The sequence below is a fragment of the Meriones unguiculatus genome, chromosome 8, assembly GCF_030254825.1.
Source record: "Meriones unguiculatus strain TT.TT164.6M chromosome 8, Bangor_MerUng_6.1, whole genome shotgun sequence".
Classification (NCBI taxonomy): domain Eukaryota; kingdom Metazoa; phylum Chordata; class Mammalia; order Rodentia; family Muridae; genus Meriones; species Meriones unguiculatus.
Window position 1 is genome coordinate 106,931,486 of NC_083356.1, and position 15,187 is coordinate 106,946,672.

At 40.3% G+C, this 15,187-nt stretch overlaps 1 protein-coding gene across 7 annotated transcripts in view; it reads left to right on the forward strand.

Moving 5' to 3' along the window:
- The first annotated feature begins 1,980 nt into the window (after nt 1–1,980).
- B3galt1 (beta-1,3-galactosyltransferase 1) overlaps nt 1,981–15,187 on the forward strand; it is a 547,096-nt gene continuing 533,889 nt past the window's right edge. For 5 of the 7 annotated variants that reach the window (XM_060390324.1, XM_060390330.1, XM_060390327.1 and 2 more), the window contains exon 1: nt 1,981–2,327. The gene's annotated coding sequence lies outside the window, so the exon portion shown is untranslated. Of the gene's footprint in view, nt 2,333–15,187 lie in introns of all 7 variants that reach the window. The other 2 variants (XM_060390325.1, XM_060390329.1) reach the window with 1 other exon arrangement.

Below are 15,187 nucleotides of genomic sequence, written 5' to 3' on the forward strand. Positions count from 1 at the left end.
AAAGACGAATCCTTAAAAAAAATAAAAAAGCAGCACTTATGTATATTTTTAATTTTATGTGTGTATGTGTGGGTGGGGATATGCAAGAGCATACACTAGAGAGAATCGTTCTCTCCTCTAACATGTGGGGTTCCAGGGTTGAACTTGGATATCCAGGCTTCGCAGGGAGGGCTTTTCCACCAGCTTCTTGTTGCTTTTTGACTTTCCAATCTTAAGATTTGTACATTTGACAGGATATCAGCTAATCCCCCCAAAATTTAGAATCAATCAGACCTTTGTTTTTCTCTCCTGAACTTCAGTCTTACATGTTTTTCCTTGAGTAGTCCACGAAGATACTGCTTTTTCTTATTATGAAATAAAAATGCATATCTGTACTTACATATGTATTTATGTACACACATATGTAATTTTAAAAGTTAGCAAAGCGGTCTTGGGACTTCCATGTTAAAAAGGAGATTTTAACATGAGTGTGGGCTAGATCTCAGTTCTTAACTGTAAGGAAATGGGCTTACTGCCTGTTAGCCCTGCTAGTGCTTTAGAAAGGGATGGCCTGACTAGATGAGTAAGTGGCTGAGGGGAAGGCAGGCGCAGGACACAGTGAAGGTCTGAATAGTCTTTAGGGTGAGAACGTGAAGTCTATCGTACAGTGAACATTTCCTCACAAAGCCCAAAAAGTTTGTGCAAGGTTTGTGATAGATATCGTAGACTAAACTTTTCTTTCTTTCTTAAAAAGGCAAATGAAGAAACAGATATTGATTTCAAAAAGAACTGAGTTACTTAATGAACAGCAAATTGAATGGCGGCGTAGAAATAAAAAAAAAAAAAATAAAGGACATACTGAGTTCCAAGTCATTTTTCAGAAAAATGGTGCAGCTAAATGTTTATTATTATTATTATTATTAAACACTCACAAAAAGTCTTGTGAGGTGGGTCTTACTATCTCCATTGGAGAACAAGGGACTTTTGGGGACTGTCCCTTTCATCTACAAGCCTTTGTGTTAACTAACGCTTTGGCTTCTCTTGTTTCTAGAAATTATGAGTGGAAGCTTTTAAGTTAGACCTCCGGGCTATTTTGATGGCCATTTTGGCGTATCTGCACGGGAAGAAATTAAAATACCCTACAAGGAAGGATTATTAGCATTTGGGGAAAAGAATAGGACAGGCGAGGTTTCTTTTTTTCGTTTTCCGCCAAACAGCACCACTTCGTACTTAGTCACATTCGCACAGGCACCCTTAAGACAAAACCTCTTGGATTAATTAGACTTGATGGTTCCCCGGCGAGTGAACAGAACCGAGGTGCTAGGGCTCAGTAGTTAAGTCGCCCGCTTAAACTGGACCGGCCGTCACTGTGTGCCTTCCGTTGTTGTTGTTTTCCTGTGGTGGGTGTTTTTCGGGGTTGAAGTTTACATGGAGAGCAGATAAGGAAAGTCCACTCTGCAAGGAACTTTGAAAACGTCTCTCAGAGTATCTCGTTCCTAGGTTGGACATCTCCAGGCTGACGGCTAGCAGGGGTACCACTTTCCTGCTGCCGAAGCAAGAAGGACGGGGGCGCTGTCTGGTGACTTTGCTGGCTTCCTTCAAGGCGGCGACCGCCTCCAGGGATTCGCTCTCCAGCAGTGCCGCTTCTAATGGGGTCCCAAAACCTCTGCACAGTGATGCCAGGACACTGAACCTCCGTGCCAAGCCGCTGGGGACAGTCACCCGGGAGTGCTCGGTCACGCCAAGACGCTCCGCGCGGTTAGTCAGAAAGCGCCCCCGGCCGAGGTTTGTGGGCCCGGCTTCCTCCGTGCATCTTAGCCTCCGGGCCCCGAGCCCCCCACCCTTCGCCCCAGTCCTGCCTCCTCCCCAATCCCACACCCCAGCAGCATCCTCTCCCGGAAACAAGCCTGCTGAGCAAAGGCGGAGGCAAACCTTGGGCCTTCCGCTCTGATTGGTCTCCCCCCGCCGCGCGGGGCGAGGCGGCGATTGGCTGCCGGGCGTTGTCAGTCGCGGAGGCCAGAGCCTTCGCCGGGGAAGCGCATCCCGGCTCCGGTGCTCCGGCTGCCACCCCGGCTGCTCGCCTGCTGCGGCTGAGGGAGCCCGCGCGGGCGCCACCGCCGCCGCCGCCGCCGTCCACCGCGCGCAGCCAGCGCCGCGGGGCTTGCGGGAGGCCGCCGGGAGGGGCGGGCGCGCGAGCGGAGCACGAGGAGGCGGAGGCGGGGGAGAAGTGATGCTGGCGCCGGGGATCCGGGCAGCGGCAGCGGAGAATAAGCATCTTCGGGACCCCGACTGCAGCGTCCCCGTGGCCCGCGGGCCAGCCGAACGGCCGGAGACCGCGCGTCCCGTGGGTAAGGTGAGGCTCCCCCCCCGGACCGCTTTGTGATTTGGGGGTGCTTACGAGGCGCCTGGCGGCCGGAGCATCCGGACAAGGGTGTTTGGGACCTGGACAGCGGAGTCCTGCTGCCTAGCCAGGCTGATGCTCGCGCCGGTGCGGCTTCAGCTCCTGCCTTCTCGCTTAGCCAGTGACAGACTTTGACAGCGCGTGGATGGCATTGTGTGTGAGAGAGTGTGGGTATGCGGTGCGCGCGCGCACATGCACGAGGTTTGGGGCACTTTGCAAGGAGAGGAGTAGGTCCCCTTTAGGTGGAATGATGTCCTTCAAGAATCCCGGCTGGGATGGAGTGAACCGGGCGTTTTTAGCTCGGAAGGAGAGAGAACTCGGTGAATTGGAAAGTCTCTCTGTCTCAGAAGGAGCGGGGCAAATTGAACTTTATTGCCTTAATGAAAAGGAGCCCTTGGGTCTAGCGCGCCAGGGGAGACGCGCATTTACCGACGCTCCCCAAAGTCTTGCCTTACGCCAGGGACTTTGGAGCAGAAAGTAATGGTTGGTCCATCTTGCTGAAGCAAAGAGAAGTTGATGAGGGGCGAAGGCCAGAAGCTAGGGTTGGGGACTGGCCACTTTTAGGGGGCAGAAGCCCTTCGTAGGAGGCTCAGTTCACTTCTCAGGAGCGCAGATTTGGAGTGGAGAGAATTCCGCTCCAAGGGATTGGAGCTTCGGGGCTCAGGTGGTCGCAGCGGGACAACGGGGCAGAGGTGGAGTGGAGCTAGGGTGCGCGTTAGAGGAGTGTCCTGGAGGAGTCAATTCCTCTCCAGCGGCCTTGACAGGAGGGCCATCGTGTTCGGGACTGGTGTGTCCTGGGACAGATGCTGGGGGGGGGGGGGGGGGTGGCTGTGCTCGCAGAAACTTCAAGCCTGCCGGGATCTGGGCCACCAGATTTTGAACACATTGACTTAAAGGTTTCTTTACCGAGCTTCTTCCAGGGCGTATGCTGGTTTTTATTTTTGTTTTGTTTTTCTCACACCTTCCATGTTGGTATGTCATTGCGAGCTCCGTGTACACGGCAGGCAACCCTTTCCGCAGAAGACGAATTTCTTGCGCCGCTGCTACCGCTGCTACCGGGCAGTGCTCTCGGGCTGAATCGGGATCTCCCGGCTCACTGCAGTGGCTCCCCATTCCCTGTTCAGGACGCACAAACTTAGTGTAAGCGACGGTTTTCTTTGGGATCTGCTGTCTCCGTAGGAATCTCTCCTTTTTGAAACTTCTTGAAATATTTCAGCACCAAGGTGGCACTTTCCCCACCATGACTCAGAAGGGGTTGGGGGGAGCTCATTCTGTGACAGGAGATGGGATTTCAGGGAACTGGAGAGGTGGGGCTGGCAGCTCCCTTGGCTGGCAGCATTGGGAAAATCAAAATTGGCTCAACAGAGGGAGCTGGCTCTTGAACTGTCCACACCACGTTTCCTGTTTGAAGCTGGGCTATCTTTTAAATCGGAGGAATCTGTTGTCCAAGCACAGAACAAATTACATACAACCAAAAATACCCAGGCTTAAGACTCAGAAATCGCGTTATATGGGCTCATTTCTGGTTTGGTAGAACAGTGAAAATGAAAGTAAGGTACGCCATAGGAATATTGTAGGTAGCAAGAAAGGAGCTCTTCAAAACCTCCGCCTTTGCCTCTACGTATTTTTGTAGTTTGCAGAGTAAGGATTCTATTTTCCCTCAGGCTAGTCACTAAGTTCTTATAGAGATGAGCAACTTACAGTAAGGTAGCAGCGATATTAGTTTGTATCTTGGGGATACATTGTTAATAAATAAATCCAAATAAACTCAAATTCAAAGGAAATTAATAACAGCAGCCAATATTAAAAACGGAACATCTTAGGAGAAATTTAGCATTTGGCCAAGTGCTTTTCATATTTCTATCAAGTAGCTTCAAAGTAGACTGCATTATGTATTAGGATCAGTCACAAGTCTTAGAATAGAATAATGAACTCATTTTATTGTGGCCTTTTTAAAGGGCAGGTTTCTACTGTGAAAAAAGAATGTTTTAGAGAAATATATTTTATAAACAATGAGGATAATTATATTGATGTGTCAATATATTAAAGATAGGCATGCGTGTCCATAAAGTAGGATAAAATAGAAGTATGTTTCGGGCAAGCACAGTGCCACTGACTGTAAGGTTCAGGAGGAGGAGGCTGCACAGATTTGTGGGTAGCAGTGGGCAGAGCGGACACTTAGTTTCCAGGAGGCGCTCAAGTTCACCAAAATCTTCAGGTTTACTTCACTTTTGTCCTGTTTGGCTACAGGGTAGCCCATGAGCTTAGACTGCCTAATATTCTAGAGAGATTCTTACTAACTCAAGTAAAGGTCAAGTTGCCAAATCTCCAGGCCACTGAACTCACTTTTGACCTCTACCAAATTTTAATTTCAGTATGTACTGAATAATTCCTCTAAAAGGCCATGCATTGTACCAGAAAAAAAATGCAATAGGTCCAAATACCTTATAAAACAGAACATGTATGTCAAATAATCATGTAAAAAAATAAGAATATATCCATAAAATGTGATAAAAAGATTTATCTTCCAGAAATTTCTTTAGACCCATGATGAAATCATTCATTTTCTAAAAATAAAAATTTTAGGGGAGTTGTAAATCTCCACCAGTTTCAGAAAGCTATTTTTATCCTGTCTTTGTTTATCTCTTCCCATGCATGCATGCATGCATATGCTACACGCTCACAGCTCACACACACACACACACACACACACACACACACACACAGAGAGAGAGAGAGAGAGAGAGACAGAGAGAGAGACAGAGAGAGAGAGAGAGAGATCTAGGAGGGAAATGACTGCTCTGCATTAGTAATGAATTCACAAGTCCATTCTGTATGAGAAATATTATTCATTTGGCAATATTGTCAACCTCTTTAGTAATCTGTTATTGATTAGGATGCTGGCTTAGCCAAGTAAATTTTAGCAAATTGTACTTTTTTCCAATTGTGTGAGTGAATGTTGTTGAAGGTTTTAGCACTTCATCACAGAATAAAGACATAGACAACTGCCATTATGTGTTAATACATAAATAGATCACAATAAAAAGCAACATAAACTAGTATCCTGATCTTCTACCAACATGTACTTTCTACACCCTTACTTCATGTTTCAGATTTTCCATTAAGTTTCCTGTTCAGCTAATACACATGGATTCATATATTCTTCTCAAGTACTTGAATTAGTGTTGAAGCTGTCAATCATAAAGATAATCCCAAGTTTGCTGGTCTTGAAGCTCTGTATGAGACCCACAAGAACACACACTGAACATCAGTGTTAATGTAAAAAACAGAGCCCCAAAGACAATCAATAAATTGAATGACAAGATATCTATCATCTAAAAAGTTGAACATCCAGTCAGTTATGGTGGCCTACACACTTGTAATGCTAGTCGCCCTTCTGGAAGCTGAGGCTGGAGGATTGTGATTTTGAAACCACTCTTAGCTCAAAAAATTGTGAATCCACCCAGAATACGTTTCAGAGCAGCTAAGTTGTGCAACATGATACCTTTACCGTAATTAATTTAAATCAATGGCTTTTAAATGGCATTTATGACTCTGCAAATTCAACTTATACATAAAACGTCATCCAAAAGAGTTGAGTGAGTTGATAGTGCCTAAGGACGGATTCAAAGGCATAATTTTAATGAAAGGAATTCTACTTCTTCTGTGTTGAAAGCCTAAAATCCATGACATTTGTAAAGGCCATTCACAAGCCCTGGATTTTGAGGTCAGTGTTGCCGTTACGATTATCATCAGTAAAAGAGTTACAGTTTGATTTTCTGGTAAGATATGCCAAAACAATTGGAAAGATTCCAGGAAAAGCTGTCCTCAGTTAAAAATTAAGTTGGCTGTCCAGCAAGTTCAGTTACAAAGAAATTTTGGCAAAATTGGTGCCTTTGTTCCATTTGTGTGTGTGTGTGTGTGTGTGTGAAAGAGAGAGAGCATGCGCATACACATGTGTGTTTATGTAACTATAATTACAATTTTATTTTCTCTGCTTCCTTCCATTCCACTATTTTTGTATATGTTTTAGCTTATATCTAAAAGGATCATCATCATTTACCCCATATGAACAGTGGAACCCGCTCAGGTTTTTGAGAACTAGTTTATAAACAATACATTCATATTAGAGAGACATGAAGTTTATGCCCTCAAGAACCTGTGTTGCATGGTAAGTGACTGCAAGCTTGCTCTGCGTCCCTAGCTTGACGGAGAATTAGCATGAAATGTGTACTGTTAACATTTATTTCTCAATGGTTTTCATCCCTTTTATGCCATGTTTTTCCTCCTTTCCTTCCCAAATGCAAACTTTTTAAAACAGAAGAAAGTTAGCACATAGTTTTATATAGCACACCCAAGCTGATGGTCCAGCTGTCTGATAGGGGCTAAAGAGGAATCAAATGTCTTAAAGTACGAAAAACACAGATTTTTTTTCCCAACCCTTCTCTACAAGTGAGAATCAATTTTACTTAAAGTCAGTGAGAGTGGAGCTAGGTTTAGAAGAAGCAGAATTTGAAACAGTTTATCAGCATGTACATTTACTCTAAGGGTCAACATTTTGTAAAATCACTAGGAAAAGAGAAATGACAGCCTCTACTCATTTATACATAAACTATCTTACTATATCTTAATAATAACCTAGTATTATATTGATAAATACTATGGTAGAACCAAAAATGTGATACATTGTGATGCACTTAGAGATGCCAAGTAAGATTTATTGAATTGCACATAGTTTGCAATGTTTATAGCTATGTCAGTTCTCATATCTATAGAATATAGATATATATGTTCTCTAATGCTATATTTATAGACTCTTAAAATTTGCTCTACATGATAGAATCTCTAAACCAAAATATCTTCCTTTCTAGGGTCTCTGAAATTCAGTGATTGAGAGATGAGTTTCAGGGACTCTGAGACATTCCCAAAAGCTTGTTGGCAAGTTTTTATTGTTTTTGTTCTTAAATGTTTTAGAATAAAGACATTATGGCAGATAAATCTTAAAAGCTACTTATCTGTTAGTTTCATAAAATGAGAACAGCAACAGAAATTCACCACATATACCAAAAGAGGAAATTTCAGAGCAGAGAGGGATAAAATGAATGAATGATGAAGGGATTTTAAAGTATTAGTGTCTGCCTTTCAGTTCTTATAAAGAAGGAAAAAGAAACTGTGACTTCCATCCTAAAACACCGTTGCAGAGATGTGAAGAATAAAATCGTTGTCACAAAACAAATTTCTAGCTGAAGAGATGATTTGCAAATGAGATATGCTGTACTTGGTGCTGATTTATTGTTTTTAGCTCATTGTTATTTCTTTGATGACCAGTGTTTCTCAGACATATATAAATGACATAATAGTTGACTCAGTTCCGCATGGACCTAGACTTTGAGGAGACTTTTCCTCTTTCCTAGCACTCAGTAAGGACAAGTCCAGTAGCAAAGTTTCATACTGTGCAATTATTGGTATATTTCAATGCTATTAGACAAGAAGGAACATTCTAAATACACGCAGATGAGCCATGGGTTCATGAATACTATGTATGGGTACACTGAGGCTGTCTTTATATCAGTAGTCTGCTATGAATATACATTTTGGACCATCAGCACTCTACCTCATGGCTATGAAATGGTAACATTAATGATTACTTGAATTTGAATATTTGAGTATATACACAGATTAAACTACACAGATGTAGCCCATGGCAACCTCAGTCTCCAGTGGGCTTCCTAGTAAGGGGAACAGGGGCAGTCTCTGACATGAACTCAGTGGCTGGCTCTTTGACCCCCACCCCTCCCACCCCCCATGGGGAAGCAGCCTTGCTAGGAAGACAATGCATCCAGTGCTGATGAGACCTGATAGGCTAGGGTTAGAGGGAAGGGGAGGAGGACCTCCCCTATCACTGGGCTTGGGGAGGGGCATGGGAGGAGAAAAGGAGGGAGAGTGGAACTGGGAGAGGATGAGGGAGAAAACTACAGCTGGGAATCAAAGTGAATAAACTGTAATTAATAAAAATAAATACATTTTTAAAAGTTTAAAAAATATGAGTAATGCAGGTCATCTCTTTAAGTGAATACAGCTATGTAATTACAAAGGGGACAGGTGCAATTTAAAATAAGCAGCACTTATCAAACAATGGACTGTATCTCTAAAACTATTTTAGTAGCTCTTTTGTCCTAATTTCCTAGTGATAATCTTTTGGTTTCTAAACTTGCTGTCTAAACTACAAAATAGGCCAATGCTGAAATTACTTGGGGGAGCGAAAAGTAATTATTTCTCCTTGATATGATGTTGATTTTTGTCTTTGATACAATTCTTACCCCCAGATGACTTCTCCTCTCTGTCTCCCCTCGTCTCCTCTCCCTGCTTCTCCTTTCTCCTCTCCTCCCCTATCTCTCTCCCTATGTATACATACATACATACATATAGATGTATATTTCAGCTCGTTATATGTTAAATGTTGCAGTTATTCAACACTTTGAAATTTTCTTCTTTGTATGTTATATGAAGCCGATATCAGAGGACATTAAAACTGAAAACTTTACTACAGGATATTTGCAATAAATGTAGTTAAATGTGTAGGTGCCCAAGCACGTGCAAGATCAAGTGAAATTGTAGAGAGACCTTATCTCAGTAACTACAAAGAGGCCAACATGGAATTCACAGAGATGCTGACATTTATCCGCGGGTGAAGATTTAGGTAAGTGGTAGAGCACTTGCTTCTTAGCGTGTTGGTTGTTTCAGTCTGCAAAATTGTTTTTAAAAGAAGAAATATGTTTGTCTAGACTATCAAGCAAGCATGTTCAAATGTTACTTACATTGAGAAGTTACCATGTCAAATCACTAAAGCTATAACAAATTATTGAATTTCCCCACCCATTACCAGATTTTATTAACAGACAAACAGACCACAGACAAAAACTTGAAAATAAAACATACCATTAAATAATTATAAATCTGTATGACACTAAAAAATGTGATTAATATATGATTAATGTACAATTATTGTAAGTGAGTAATTATTTGAGACAGTATATGACCATATACTATGCATTCTAAATTAAAGAATGCAAAAAGTGAATATTTAGTATAAAATATTCTGAAACTAAGTGAAACTAAAGACTTATTATCCATAAACATATGAAAAAAATATAAAGTTTTGACCTTTTACAACTTAATATTTCACCTGTATAAATTTCTTAAGTGTAATTACACATAAATTAAACACGATATTTACTTAGCACAAATTACTAGTTATAATTTAATATTCACCCTTTCTGGAGCTTATCTGTGTTTACTGTGAATAGAGGGCTTTTTAGCCTAATAATTCTCAATTCCTATTTACCCCCCTCCAGTGGACTGAAATTTAATTGAAGAGTGAGATTCATGTGTGTTATTTATTCTGGATACATTGAATGTAATTAGGCATAGTGAACATCATTATTATTCAATAACTTTAAAATATCAAAGAGCAACAGTAGACAGAAAATATTTTCATAATTTGCAAGCATAAAAACCCAGGAAGCATTTAGATATTCACTTATTGATAAGAACATAAATTTCTGATGAGACACTTCTGAAGCTCTAGCTGAAGTGCCGAAGTTTTTATGTGAATGCTATTTCATTTATAAATGGTGATTAAAACAACAACAAGGCAGAATACAGAGACTCCTGGACTTCGGTAAAGCTCTTCATCGTCGTCCATACATTTCATTAGCTGTGTCCAACAGAAATCACTCATGACTTCCTTAGGGAATAAGTACAAGAAAGGGATGAATTTTGTGCTTACAGAATTCCAAGCAACAGAGAGGAGCAGAGTGGTTTCAGAGATCGGAGGAACTGATGAGTTCCTCCCCAGGTCTCCTCACCAATGCTAAGAATCAGCATCAACTTTTCAGTCTTCCTCTGCTTCCAACTAACATTCTTAGAATGGGGAATGAACCTGGACCACTTCAGGATGCATTCCCATGCCTGAGTCAGAGGGCATCTTGCGTTTTAGCCCTTGAAAACCACATTCTAAGGAAAACCAGAGATTGTTAACAACCAGAATGGAAAATAGAGAGTGGACAGGTCAAAAACTGCAGACACTCACTGTGTTTATGTAGAGCCTTAACAACTCCCTTTGTTTCAGTACCAGAACTTTACTAATATGCATCATAATTGAATTAAATGGAGATAAAAACAGTTTCATTAAAGTACCCATTGGGAAATATGGACGTAGAAATAATCTGTTTATTCAATAAAGGGGTAAAGATTAAAGTGTGAGTCATACAAGTAAGTGTCACTTTTAACTTTTTTTGCATTATTTTGAAAGACTAGTAATTATATTAGGCCTTGCTTATGAAATAAAAAGATAGAAAATGAATTATGAAGGAGGATCTTACATTCATGTATGTGTATATGTAAACTTAGATAAAAATCCTAGCACTTATTATTTTGGATAATGGTACTTGTATACTTGTGGATGTTGTAGTTGTAAGTATAAGAGGTGATTTTGATAGGAATTTACACTGCATTATAATTGACTGTTTCATACCTATTGAAAATAAATTATATCTCAGAAGGAAAAGCAAATGACGGTTGAGGCTATAAGTTGGTGGTAAAGCACACAAATGGAAGGTTCACTGTCAGAGAGAAAGATGAGAGTCATTCTGACATAAGCAGAGAACAAATTCACCTTCTTCACCCTTTGTGTTCTCTTACGGTCTTCGGAGGATTGGATGATGCCTACTCTTAATGGTGAGGAGGTCTTTTCTCTGCCTTCCTAATGAAGGTCCAATGCCTTCACCCTCCAAAACGTCAGGAAATAATACTTGCCTCAGCCACCTTAGCATCTAAAACCCAAGTCAAACTTTGACTTATGAATTAAGCATTATCCCTCTTCAGAGATTGGGAATGCCTATAAAACACTGTTTTTAAAAACATTTTCTTTAGGTTTCCCCCCTTATATTAGCCCATTCCATAAACACTTTGCTTCTTGCTTTTTATACCCAACATTTGAGAGGGCTGACAAAGTTTGTATATGAGCCTCCTTAACGTTATGTGATGTTACATTTGTAGAAGTACTGCAATGTGCTTATTATGAGGAAGTACCTTCACGATGAAGTTATATGGATGTATATTTGATCTTTTGGCCAGAATAACCAAGGCCTAAACATTTTTTTTAAAAAAAATTTGTTAATTATACTTTGTTCACTTTGTATCCCCCCCTGTAGCTCACTCCCTCCTCCCCTCCCAATCCTCCCCTTCCTCCCCCCTTCTCCACAATGGCCCCTTCCCAAGTCCAGTGATAGGGGAGGTCTTCTCTTCCTTCCTTCTGATCCTAGTCTATTAGGTCTCATCAGGAATGGCTGCATTGTCTTTCTCTGTGGCCTGGTAAGGCTGCTCCCCCCTCAGGGGGAGGTGATCAAAGAGCAGGCCAAACAGTTCATGTCAGAGACAGTCCCTGCTCCCATTATTATGGAACCCACTTGGACACTGAACTGCCATGGGCTACATCTGTACAGGGGTTCCAGACCATCTCCATGCATGGTCCATGGTTGGAGTATTAGTCTCAGAAAAGACCCCCTGTGCTCAGATTAAAGAAACTAATCAAGAGGGAGAACTCGGCTAAAACACTCAATCCAGAAAAGCGAAGAAGATGGACATCAGAAGAAGGAGAAAACAGGGAACAAGTTAGGAGCCTGCCACAGAGGGCCTCTGAAAGGCTCTGCCCTGCAGACTCTCAAAGCAGATGCTGAGACTTATGGCCAGCCTTTGGGCAGAGTGCAGGGAATCTTATGAAAGATCTGGAGAGGACAGGAGCGCCACAAGAAGAGCAACAGGACGGAGGCCTAATCAGGGTAGGAACTAAAAAAGGAAATGTTGGCTTGGAGATGGGGGTGCCTATGTCCATCAAATCTATGTCCATTTGATTATGTGCTTTCTGTTTCAGTTGAGCTGATACTTAATGCTGCTGACCAGGACTGGATCAGAGACCTGGTTTGTGTCATTTCCTTCACTTACTTCTTTGCCCACACTTACCTATCAGCATGCTGTGCGCACAGATGAATTACTGTTAAATGATCTCACTTGGTGGTCCCGTGAGATTTTTAAAGTCCTCTTGGCCATGGGATAGAAATAGAATATTGAGATTCTGTAAAATTTCTTAAATTTAGATGTTCTCCTTTCACATCTTGTAATTAACTGGACTAAATAAATTATATGAACAATGTGATGGCTATTCACCTGCTAAATGACAATATTAAAAATAATCATGTCCCATGTTGGCAGGGATAAGTGGATCTGCTGCTTTCAGACAGTTCATTGCGATTAAAACTGGCACAGCCCCTTTGGAAAGCAATTTGGCATTATGTGGGGGAAAACCCATAAAAATTCATATTGTCTAATCTATTAATATTTCATCAGGGATTCTGTCCTAGGGAAAGAGTACAAAGTATGGAAATGGTCATATATTTGGAGACATTAGTAGATTCCTCATGTATAACAAAAATAAATAGGTAATCAAATGGCTGGCAATGCACTTTTGTACAGACATCTGATGCAGGCACAAAAACATGGTAAGGAAACATGAGGATGATGCTAAGGTGAAATGCATGTAGTATGGCGTCTCTTGAGGACGAAATACGTTACAGATTATATGCAAATACTGCAAAAGCTGGTAAAACATAACGTGTTGTAAAATGTACATAATCTTCTCTCTTTCTCTTCCTGTTCGTCTCTTGTTTTAGAATATGTTTGGGCCTTTTGAATTTAAAGTTTTTTTTAATATAGTTTTTTTTTTTTCTTAAATGTTCTTATGCTTGAATGTCAGTTATCTCTCTGGGAAGCTGTAGTCTCTTTGTCACTCCTTGGTAGTCTGGATGCTTTTAATCTCTTTTTTGTAAAGCAAAGGCATTCCCCTGTTGATAATGTAACATAGTCTGGCCCCAGGAGAGAACTCTTCCCTTAAGCACTACTCTTTTTGTAGGAGAGCAAGTTGAAACACTTTGAATGGACATAAACTGGCTTCCAGTCCACTCTTCAAATTAACCTTCCAACCTTCTCCCCTCCACAGACACACTAAACTCTCTCTATCAGGACTTTTTACTTCCTCAAGACCACTAGGTATAATGTTCTATTTTTTTTAACTTCTTAAAATGATATTGTATCTTTTAAAATTAGTATTCTTTAAAAAAAAAACAAATTAAAATATGGACAATTATGGACGCTTTTGCAAAAGAGTTCACTCACTTGAACTGACTCTTAATTCTTTATGTTTTAGTAATTTAAAAGGGAGATTTTAAAGGATGATAAAAATATCATATACGTTAGGCGAGATTGCCAGAGGCAGTGAAGTATCACTTAAAACAGAAAGTAATTAATATGTATTAATAAAATATGTATTTTACACCACTTAATGTATTACCTTGACCAAAAACAGGAAGGAGGTGTATCAAGTGTGCATCTTCACCACCAAATGTGTGAAGAAAAAGCAGTCATGCTGGCTGTTTATTGAAGCTTATTTCATATTAGCCTATCTTGTTATTTTTGCTTGCTGATTATCATATTCTCTTCAAAGTATTAAGTTCACAGTTCATTTCTGAAGCCCTACTTTTTACAGTTGTAGGTACTTACCTTTCTTGCCAAATAAGATAATACTTAATTTCTCCATCTTAAGGATGTTATTTTCTAAGACAGGTACAACAAGGAGGAGAGACTGAAGGCATGGTGGAGGAGGGTGTAGAGTTTGGTGACCTGCCCCCTGGTCTAGCCGGGGTAGCCCAGATACCGGTTCATTCCATAGTTTTCCAGGACCACATCAGAGAACACACTTGTGTAGAGCTAAAGCTTCTCTTTCTCCCTCTATTACAACTTTTGTCTTTTTCTTCTCTTTTCCTACTCAAACTCACACATTTCACTGAAATCCAGCTTTCCAGGCAACTGGTTGATCTGTGAAATGGTTGTATCCCGTTAACAGCTTCTCTAAATATAGAAACATTTTCATTTGTATTTTAGTGTTCAGTTCATTATTACAAGTAGCAATAACATAACAAAATTTGAAAACAAAGTAAAATATCACTTTAGTAAATGGGTAAATTATTTTTGTCTCATTAAGCTTTTTATTGAGAATAATAAAAGCTGGTAATTTTGGAATCATATTATGTTTTAGATACAGAATTACTAATCAATTTACAACCATTATATTATTTAATACTTAGAAAAACATAAGGAAATAAATAGCATTATTATCTCCATTTATGTGGATATTGAAACTAAGGACAAGAGATAAATTATAAAACATTTTTAGTGTGGAACCATGAAAATGTGATGCTAGAACTTTAAACAAACTTCTACTTCTTTGTCTTATGTGCTTTTGGATAGAGTAATTTGATTTTCACTTTTTCCCACTCTTCTGCAAGCTCAGTAAAAGAGGCAAAATATCAAATACAAACACACAACTGCATGTTTACACATATACATACTACAAAACCAACAGACTCAGAGAAATCCAATGAATAAGGGGGCAACCCCACAGTCTTCGGATGTTCAAAGGCATGTCTGCCTGCGTTATGTATGTTTTCTAACATACACTTTCTATCATATACAGTACTATTTTGCTATATTCACTGCAGTTAAATTGTCATATACAAAGTAAATGACTTTTTTTTTCAGAGAAGGTCTTATGTCCTCAGTATCCCAAAGCCTTTTATTTTTCTTTTCTTATGTTAAAAGAATTAAACAGTATTTTGCATTAATTGTAATTCCATAAATAACTATAATTTTTAAGTGCTTTCAATATAACAAGTGCAGATTTGGAATATGCAA